Source organism: Camellia sinensis, chromosome 6 (assembly GCF_055761805.1).
Source record: "Camellia sinensis isolate YWXY chromosome 6, ASM5576180v1, whole genome shotgun sequence".
Classification (NCBI taxonomy): Eukaryota; Viridiplantae; Streptophyta; class Magnoliopsida; order Ericales; family Theaceae; genus Camellia; species Camellia sinensis.
This window is the reverse complement of record NC_138966.1, coordinates 157,197,800-157,209,049: the sequence shown is the minus strand read 5'-3', so window position 1 is coordinate 157,209,049 and position 11,250 is coordinate 157,197,800.

The following is an 11,250-nucleotide window of genomic DNA, read 5'->3' as shown; positions in this document are numbered from 1 at the left end:
AGATTTTGCCACCCTCAAGTGGGCTTTTGGAAAAGATGGTTTCGCCACTATCTAGCGGGCTTAAAATTCACAGTTTTAACGCATCATCCCAATTTAAGCAATTTGACCTCCACCCACAGGCATTCAAGCAGTTTATCTCATGTAAGCACTTAGCCGCATGGCAAGCATACTATTATGGCAACATTCACACGCATGCTGGATGCTAAAGCAAAAATACTTACATTGTACTCCGTGCCAAAACAGTAAACTAGTTAGCAAACATGCATGTCCTAGTTCATGTTAAAAGTGGCTAATGCATCACATGCAAAGATGCAATCTAAACAGGCTCGGCTAACCCTAAAATGGCATATGAAATGCTACAGGTAACATGTATTCAATTTGGAATTGAAAAGTACAATGTAGTTTGTATGATGTACCGAGCCCGGTGCATGTCAACAAATGCATGAATGCACGCATGCATAGCATAAGGTATGCTAAAATAAATATGCCCTAATCTACCATCATAAGCAGGTAAATAAAAGGGAAGAAAGAAGTGGAGGTTGGAAGACATGCACACACGCACCCACACTTATTACAAGTTTGCCCTCGCTCGGAGGGACCAAAATAATAATACAAATTAATTAACTACGCAAGCTAATTAAATATTACAAATTGCTTAATTAATTAACAAATTAACTAAACTAAATAAAAACAGTAAACCGCCTCGGGGCGAGGGCCAGATGCAACACATGCTCGGGACTGGCTCGGAATCGCACTGCCATGCATAGTTTGCCTCTGTTTTCCCTGCTCTGCTCCTCTGAAAACTGCCAAAGTCTCAGGGATACCTCTCAGGACACTGGGGGATATCATCGGCTGAGCATAATTTCCACCGGCAGTAGCATTTAGTCACCGGCACAAAATAGATCCACCGGCCATCGATTGACTGCCGGTCGGCACTAAATACTGCCGGCCGGCAATAAATTCCTGCAGAACCTGCAACTCACAGCAGCAGAGGGAAAAATCTTGCATGGCAATGCAATTCAAACAATTTATACACCAATCACATTCCTTATCATGTTAATGACTCAAAGGAGGATGTGCCCCGATTCTCGGACCACCAATCACGCATTTCCATGCATGATGGCCCAAAGAACCAAGTATGCAACTTTGGTTTCAAATGCAATGCAAACCAATCAAACAAACTCCCAATCCCTATCACCCAAGTCAAGGGACAATGAATGCATGCAAGATGTAATGCAACCTAGGCATACAAGCTAAGGATGCAACATGACATGGCAAAGCACTTATGCAATCATGCAAGCATACATATGGCAATGCAAATGGATGGCAAGATGGACTTATACACGAATTAGGCAACTCTAATAAGGCCTAAAACAGTGGCCAAAGTGCTATAAAATGAAGGCTAAATGACATGCACACACACATGCACATAAGGACCAACACTTAAGCATAAATCAAGCAACATTCAAGCACACTTGAAAGGGATAAACAAGAGCAATTAGCATGCATTATAAGCTCTAAAATCATGCTAATACATGGTGCCAAACCAAGCAACAAATCAAGCCAAGCATGCACCAAATGGCCTAAGTGTTCAAAGCAAATCAATGAGGCATTGAACTACACTTAACAAGACCAAACAAGGCATGCAAAGTGGGACCAAAATCAGAGGTTTAGCATGTTAAAACAAAGCTAAAGGACTACTTAGATGGCATCTAAATGGCCCAAATACAAAGGCATACACCATGGCCAAAACATGGAGCATTGCAACACATGCTTTCAAAGCATTAAAGAGACATGCAAGGCAATCAAACAAGCATGGAAATGGGACTGAAATGACATGTAGGATGATTCCAAATCATCAAAACAATGCGAAGATGGCATGCTACACATGCATATATTTAAGGCCAACAAGCCTAAATACAAAGGAGCTATATAATGCATGCAATGATCAACCCAAACGATTATGGACAGAACTAAAACATGGCAAAATAAGCACATAATCTTCACAAATGCAAGCCTAAAACATGCTCCAACAAAGGCTAACAACCTAGAACATGTTAAGGCACAAATAAGGCATTACATGGCAACTATGCTAAACATGCATGAAGTTCCAAAACCAACTTGAAATCATGTTATATCATGGATATATAAGCATGAAAAACAAACCAAATATGCTCAACACACATTCAAGCATAGGCTTCCTTAAGAGGCCAAAATATGTCCTTTTCAAGGACAACAAGGAGAGGGGGTGGCCCTCTCCTTCTTGGGACTTAAAAGCATCATCTTCACCACTGAAATCCCTCAAGATTTCAGTGGTGAAGAGACCTCAACACCAAAATCCCGGAGCTAACACAAAATGGTCCAAAAAGAGGCCTTTCAAGGCCTAAGGGTGATCAACAACCCTCAAACAACAAAACACTCTTAATAAACAATAAAGAGGGCCTAAAAATAGAACTTTTTTATGTTATACAATAAGCACAAAAACAGCTCTAAGACTAGTAGAAAATCAATGCAAAAAAGGGGGAAAAAGGGACTAGAATCTCACCCTTGAAGACCCCTTCACAAATGGTGCTCCAATGGTCTCCTTGAGCTTGAATCCAACACCAAAACTTCAAAACACACTCTTTAGAACCTCAGCTCCAAGAGGAAGGTGAAACACTAGGTGTTTGTGTGCAATAGTGAGACACAAAACACCTAGTGTGCAAAATGAGAGGGAAAGAGAGATAGGTTGTGTATGTCTAACCCTAACCCTAGAAAACCAGAGCTCTCCTCTGTATTTTTCCTCTCCCAAAAATGTCTAAAGCCTCCTTCTTACCTTAGAGAGAGCCTCTCTCTATATGCCTCTTGTAAAGCTTACAAGACAAGCTTTGCAAGAGGGAGATCCCTCCATACACGTGTATGGAGGGGAGCAAAAGCAATACAGCTGTCTAAAAATATCTGCAAAAGCAGATGAACAGCAATCGGCCGGCCAAAAATGCCATCTTGGCCAAAAATAGTGCCGACCGGCACAAAATAGTGCTGACCGGCAACAAAGAGTGCCGGCCGGCAAACTATATTGCCGGTGGCAGCAAAAACCAGCCGGTGGCATCTAGCCACTGCCGGTGATGGGTGGGGATGGTCTACAAGCCCCACTCTGCCCCTCCAAGGCAAGATGCAAGTGTTTGGTGCAAAACCAGACACTAAACGGTCAAGTTCGGGGATCCTGAGGCAAGGCGCGTGAGCCGAGACCTCCGGGAACTCCAAACGAACACAAATATGGATAATCACTGAGTGTTCAAACGGTGACGTCCAAGTCTTGAGGACGGTCAAAAATGGGGTGTCTACAAGCAGAGTCCATTGAAGCTAGGCTTCTATTGGGATTAGGTTAGTGTTGGCTATAAAAGAGAGGCACACCCATGGGTCTAAGGTACGCTTTTTGTATCCTGAATAGTGAATTAAGCACTTTTGCTATCTTTGAGAGATAACTAACTTGATTGTCGGAGTGCCCCTGGGTGGATGAACCACTACCTTCTTTTTGTGACAGGTCGTTCAGGCTTAATCTATTCTGCCAGTATTTCTCCAGCTGAGTTCCAATTTGGCAGTGTGATCAGAAATCGACTCACACAAGTTCTTTTATTAAAAACACGATAAGCTTTGCTAGTTAAGGAATAGCCAAGAAAAATTGCTTCATCAGATTTTGAATCAAATTTACCTAAGTTATCCTTACTATTATTATGCACAAAACATTTACAACCAAAAATATGCAAGTGACGAATGTTGGGCTTTCTATCATGCCAGAGTTCATAAAGAGTCTTTTTAAGAATAGGTCTAATTAATGCATGATTTAAAATATAGCATGCAGTGTGAACGGCTTCGGTCCAAAAATATTTAGGAAGATTATTTTCACAAAGCATTGTTCTACTCATCTCTTCTAAAGTTCTATTCTTCCTTTCTACTACACCATTTTGTTGAGGGGTTCTAGGTGCTGAAAAATTATGTCCAATACCATGCTCATCACAAAACAATTCAAATTTCTCAATTTTAAGTTCTCTACCATGGTCGGTTCGAATATTAGAAATAAGAAAGCCTTTTTCATTTCGAATTCTACGACAGAGTTTTGTGAAAGAAGAAAATGTTTCATCTTTGTGTGCTACAAACATAACCTATGTAAATCTTAAATAATCATCAACAATAACAAGACAATAATGTTCACCACCTAGACTAGATTTCCTTGAGGAACCAAATAAATCCATATGCAATAGTTGTAAAGGTCTAGTTGTGAAAAAATGAGATTTTGATTTAAATGATGTTTTAGTTTGTTTTCCTTGTTAACAAGCACTACAAAGATGATTTTTTTCAAATTTAATTTTTGGAAGTCCAATGACCAAATCATTTCTCAAAAGTTTAGCAATTAAATCCATATGAGCATGACCAAGTCTTCTATGCCATAACCAACTATTTTCATTATTAACATATAAACATTTAACATCACTGGCATAGAGATCATTAAGATGAAAAACATAAACGTTATCATGGCGATTACCAACGAATAAAGCTTTATGATCATTTGTACTTTCAATTATGCAATGTGATTTATAAAAAATAACTCGATTACCTTTATCACATAATTGACTAATACTAAGTAGGTTATGCTTAAGTTCATCAACAAGTAAAACATTTTCAATAGAGGGATTAGGAGAAATATCGATACTACCAATACCGATGATTTTTCCTTTCTTGTTGTCTCCAAAAGTAACAAATCCTCCATCTTTCGATGATAGTTTTGTAAAGAATAATTTATCTTCGGTCATGTGTCTGGAACATCCATTATCAAGGTATCACTTCTCTTCTTTAGCTTTGGACTTAATGCAAACCTACAAGATGACAATCAAGTGTTGGTTTTTGGTACCCATAGTTTTTTGGGTCCTTCTTAGTTAGTTTTGTAAGATCCCTTAATAATCCAAATCTTTTTAATTCTCATGTTCATATTCTTTTTGAATGGACAATAAGATATATAATGGTCTTTTTTTCTACAATAATGGCAAGTAATATGAGGGTGTGTCATGAGAGGTGCCTTTTTAAAAATTGTATTGAGATTCTTTTGTTTCTTAATAGGGTCATATCCAATACCCGCTTTATCAAAAACACATCTTTAATTTCCAAGAAGCATGTTGAGATTATCTCTACCTTTTACAAAATTTTCAAGTGTTTTTGTTAAATCATCAACAGTGTTTTTTAAAGTAGTATCAAAATCATTTTTAAAAATAATTTTTTCTTTCTTTAATTCTTCTACATTAATAGATAAAGGTGCAACAGATTTCTTCAACACATTATTTTTGGCACAAGCTTTTCTGAATTCATTTGATAGTTCATGGAATGCATTTTCAAGTTCTTCATAAAGAGTAGTTACCTCATCTTGAGTAAAGTCTTCATCTTCAAGAGCCATGAGACATAAGTTGGTTACTTCATTTTCAATTTCATCACTTGAGCTTTCATCTTTACTTTCTTCCCAAGCTACTACCATGGCCTTTTTGTTTCTTTTGTAGTCTTTTCTATGATTCTTCAATTTTGGACAATCCATCTTCATATGTCCAAGATTTTTGCACTCATAGAAAATAATAGGTTCTTTCTTGTTATCTTTGTTATACTCTTTCTTGAAAGGTCTTCTTCCTTTATAATTGTTTTTCTTGAAGTACTTTTTGAGATTTCTACTAAACATGGCATAGCTTTCATCCTTACTGGAGTTTTCATGTTCTTTTTCATTTGATGAGGCTTTGAATGCAATTCCACTTTTTTTTTTTTGTTTTCAACATCCTCATGTCCTTTCATGGTGATCTCATGAGTCATAAGGGAACCCATAAGCTCATCCAATCCAAGTGTGGAGAGATCTTTGGCTTCTATAATGGCGGTGACCTTTGCTTCCCAATTCTTTGGTAAACACCTAAGAATTTTTCTTACCAATTCACTGTTAGTATAATTTTTGCCAAGAGATTTCAAAGAGTTTACAATTTCAGTAAATCTAGTAAACATACTTGAAATATATTCATCAGAGTTCATTTTAAACAATTCATAACATGAACAAGCATATCAATACGAGATTCCTTTACTTGGTTTGTACTTTCATAAGTTACTTCAAGTTTGTCTCAAATTTCTTTTGCCGAATCACAACTTGAAATTCTATTATACTCCTTAGAGTCTAATCCACAAACAAGGATGAGTTTGGCTTTAGCATTGGCTTGCAATAATTTGTGTTCCTTCTCATCATATTCATCTTCAGTTAGGTACACTAATATTGTCTACTAATTTGGTAGGAATTTTTAGACATTTGGTGACAATAATCCACATAGCATAATTAGTGGCTTGTAGGTCTATGGTCATCTTATCTTTCCAATGACTATAGTTGTTTCCGTCAAATAATGGTGGCCTATTGGTAGCTTGTCCTTCAGTAGTGCTAGTGCTAGCTAAGGTTGCCATGGATCGAAACTCTTAGATAGTTAAATCTAAACCAAGAGTCTAGGCTCTGATACCAATTGTTACCCAAAAGACAACCTAAAAATGGGGTGAATTAGGTTTTTATAATCAAAATTAATAATACCCTAATAAAAATTATGACTAGCACAATAAATAAATATAATTAATGAAATAAAAATAATTAAAACAAGTGTCTTAACAACTATGTTAGTTAATGATTTTAGCATAGTAAAAATATGAAATATAGTTATGGCAATTCAAAATAAAATAAAGAGATAAGGGAGAGAGAGGCAAACAAATTTATAGTGGTTCGGTTTCAACTCGGCCTATGTCCACTCCTCAAGCTTCACTTGAGATTTTTCACTATACTCTAGCCTCACTGGGTGTTAGCAACCTTTTCATAGATAGAGCAATCTTTCACAGATTTTACACTGACTTTCTAAGTCAAGAATACTGAGTGTACTACACTCTTATAGGGTTGAAAAGAAGGTGTTTTTGCTTTCACAGAAAGCTACAAGAATTATCTCTCAAAGATAGATATAAAAATGAAGTTCTGGTTTTTCTGTAAACCTTACACAGGAAAGATAGGCTTAAAGCTATAAGGCTCAGTGTATAATTTCTGAGAGAGGATGTAAACAAAAATTGAAAAACACTCCTCAGAGAATTTTTCAGAGAATAGATGTGAGTGATTATAGATCAAAAAATATTTTCTGATTTTTTTGTAACTTGTTTACATTAGAGGCTTTGCTATATATAATGAAAATTATAGCCGTTTATAGCCGTTGTAGTCATTTGAATTTATAGCCGTTGTACTCCATCATTACTAATTTAAATTTCTTCCTCTCCATCATTACAAATTTGAATATCTTCCACTTGAACCTTTTGAACCTTTTGGCCTGCTACTATGCTGGGCTGTTTGAACCTTTATTTTGGGCTGTTTGAACTCCTGATTTAATCAATTATTAAATACATTCTAACAACATTTAAGATAAAGGTTTAGGTGAGCAATAATGGGACAAAATACATTTTGATTCTATTTTTCTCTTTCAAATAAATTAAAATATAATTAAATAAATCATCAAAATAAATTTTGGATTCTATTTTTCTCTTTCAAATAAATTAAAACATAATTAAATAAATCATCAAAATAAATAAGTCTAACACGTAGTTTTACAAAGGAATATTTACCAATAAATTCCATCTCACAAACAAGTACTCCAATTAGTCTCGAGTTCTTTTCTATTGATCTATTAAGTTCTATTAGTAGAGAGTTTCTTTCCGTGTGGTCATATTTTTTATTTTGATAGTGTTTTGGTAAACAACTATACCCTTTTATTAATGTGACAGGTATGATATATGATACTTGTTAAATTTTTATTCTTGGCAATACTATTTGACAAAACTCCTTTCAAGTTGTAATTTTATTCGTTCTTTTATTTCAGTGAGGCAATGAATTTTAGATACGAATCCAACCCGAATTGTACCTTGCAGAAAAGTTTGTGATGTCTATTTTTTCATGTTTGCCACTTCGTTGACTATGTCGAGCGGAGAACGTTTGATTCCAGAAGTTTGACCTATCTGCAAAAGTACTAGAAGTTGGGATTTTACGCTCGAGCGAACTTTCCTGCAAACGAGCGAGGTCTGCTCGAGTGGCCATTCTTGCGCTCGAGCGAAGATCGCGGATCAGTTTTCTATAAATATGTGATTTTATCCGCTTTTAGGGTTACAGCTTCCAAATCTTCTTCTTGGATATTAGGGTTTATATCTGGAGCTTCTTTGCTAGTTTTTTTTTATGTTTGTTTGAGTTTAAATCTGGTTTGCAAAGTATACATCAAAGGATTGTTTATTTCATTCAATACAAAAGAGAGTGTTGTTCTTTGGTAGATTCCGTGGAATTTGGGCTTGAAGCTTTGGTGGATTCTGGAATGGCTCATTGTCGTGGATTCGACTTCGACATTATAGATTCAACGTTGGGCAAGATGATTCTAAGGTGAAGACTGTGGTGGAAGAGGCATATAGGGGTCGGTTCAATTCAGGCGTGAATTCACTAAGTAATTGAAAGTACACTTATATAATTTCTTTTGTCTTCTTAGTGGATTATTTTGTGGCTTTTGCCCATGTTTTTTTTTATCACAATTGGAGGCACTCCAATTGTGATTTTTCTACATAAAATCGTTGTGTCGATTTGTCTTGATTGTTTGATTAAGATTGTTATTTACAGCTTAAAATTGATACATAATCACAAATCAATATCTAGAGGATTTCTAGATTTTTCAATACTCTAATGTGACAAGTATTAATGTGACACTCCAACGATATGACACTCCAAAAAAATTAAAAAATCCTTAGTATACTTTTTCTAAATGTGACAATGTGGCGAGTATGATATAAAACTTTTACTTCAAACAAAATAAAAAAATTTTAGTATACTTTTTCCTAATGTGACAATGTGACAGATATGATGTGACACTTCAAAAAAAATAAAAACTTAAATGTGATGGGTATGATGTGACACTTCAAAATAAATAAAAACTCTTTAGTGTACTTTTCTCTAATGTAACAACGTGACTGATATGATGTAACACTTCAAAAAAAAAAACTTCTTAGTATACTTTTCTGAAACGTGACAACGTGGTTTTACTCCAAAAAAAAAATAATAACTCTTTAGTGTACTTTTCTCTAATGTGACAACGTAGTGGGTATGATGTGACACTTTAAAAAAAATAAAAACTCCTTAGTATACTTTTCTCAAATGTGACAATGTAGTGAGTATGATGTGACACTTCAAAAATAATAAAAACTCTTTAGTGTACTTTTTCCTAATGTGACAACGTGACGGGTATGATGTGATACTTTAAAAATAAAAAATAAAAACTCCTTAGTGTACTTTTCTCAAACGTGACGAGGATGATGTGACGCTAAAAAAATTAAAAACTCCTTCGTGTACTTTTTTAAAACATGCCATGTGATACTCCAACGTGACGGATATGATGTAACACTCTATGAAAATAAAAAACTTTTTAGTATAGTTTTTCCAAATGTGACACTTTAATGTGACGGGTGTGATGTGATACTAAAAAACTCTTTAGTGTATTTTTTTTCAAATGTGACACTTTAATGTGGCGGGCAAATGAGCTATTACACATCCAAAAAGACTAAATAGATCACCAAAAAAAAAATGGAACGATAGATTACAAGTTCAAAATATGGAACTTAGGCCTAGTTTGGGAAGACTAAATAAGTGCACTTTTTTACTCTTTATGAAATATGGGTTGAGTTTGGGTTGGGTTTGAAGTCATGTATTAGAGAGGTGATGTGACTTAAATAAGATGATGTGACTTAAATAAGATAGTGACTTTTTGACTTTTTATCTTTTTTCAATCTTCCCAAACTAGGCCTAAGTCAATCTCCCTTTTATAAACTTGTTTTCAAATAATAGACAAACATAATTTTAAAAATAATTAATTAATTTTTCTAAGGATAAATATAACAAAACTATGTAATTATAAGGGCAAATTACATATACACCCCTCGAGGTTTGGCTAAATTACAGATACCCCTGAGGTTTCAGAAATTACATCCCGCCCCTTGAGGTTTGTATTTTCATAACAATTTGCCCCCTGAGGTTTATATTTCATAACAAATTACCCCCTAATTTCTTATGCAAATATAGCATTCAGGGGGGAATTCGTAATTTCTCAAACCTCAGGGGACATCTGTAATTTAGCCAAACCTCAAGGGGTGTATATGTAATTTGCCCTAATTATAATTATTGGATTAATATAATTTTTTTATGAATAATTTAAAAATGAATAGAATCTAACAAAATTGAATTCATGCAGAGGGCCACATTGGACAACTGTCTCCAATTAATAATTAGGGAACTCAGAAATACACGCAGCGGTGGAAAAAAAAAATTGCATCACAAATAGATTTTTTTTGCGTATAATTCTGATACAAAGGAAAAGTTGCACTAAATATATGAATGTATTTGTTCCATGCACATAGTAGAATTACACCACCATAAAAATGTAATTTTTTTTCCCACTGCTCCGCTGAAATACAATCTTTCCTTAATAATTCTGTCCTTTCAATTATGATGTGGTAACTCAAGATTTAAATCTCGTAAGAAATGAATTTTTAATTTTATCAATTTAAAATTTAATATTTTGATCAGTTTTTAATCTAAACTATTTGGTTATTTTGTTAAGTATCACTATTGAAAATATATATTTTAATCACTAAATTAATTGAAAATGGGTATTTTAGACATTTTTCGTACACCTATAATATGTTTAATTACTAATATACTTTTTTTTTTTATTATCAATTTTACTTAATGAAAATAAGAATAATTTAGATTGAAAATAAATCAAAATATTAAAGTTTGAAATGATAAAAGTAAAAATTAAGGATTTATTTTATTACAAGGCTTCTCCAACCACTCTAACATATCCTATCATTTTAAGGGTAATTATTGGGAGTACCATGGAGTACAACATTTTGAGAACTTGTGTTGATCTTAATAAATGAATTTTTATTGTTTAATAAATCTTATGATAATTAATGGTATTTTTTTTTATCAAACATTATTAAAAAAACGTCATTAATTGTTCATTTTCAATGACCATTTAAAAATTATCACAAAAAATGTCACTAATTTTAATTTTTAGCGACAATTTTAAAAAAACGTCATTAATTTTCAACTTTCAGCGACAATTTGAAAAATTCGTCACAAAAAAATGTTACTAACTGTAAGTTTTAGTAACAATTTATAAAAACTGTGACCAAAAAAAGTTA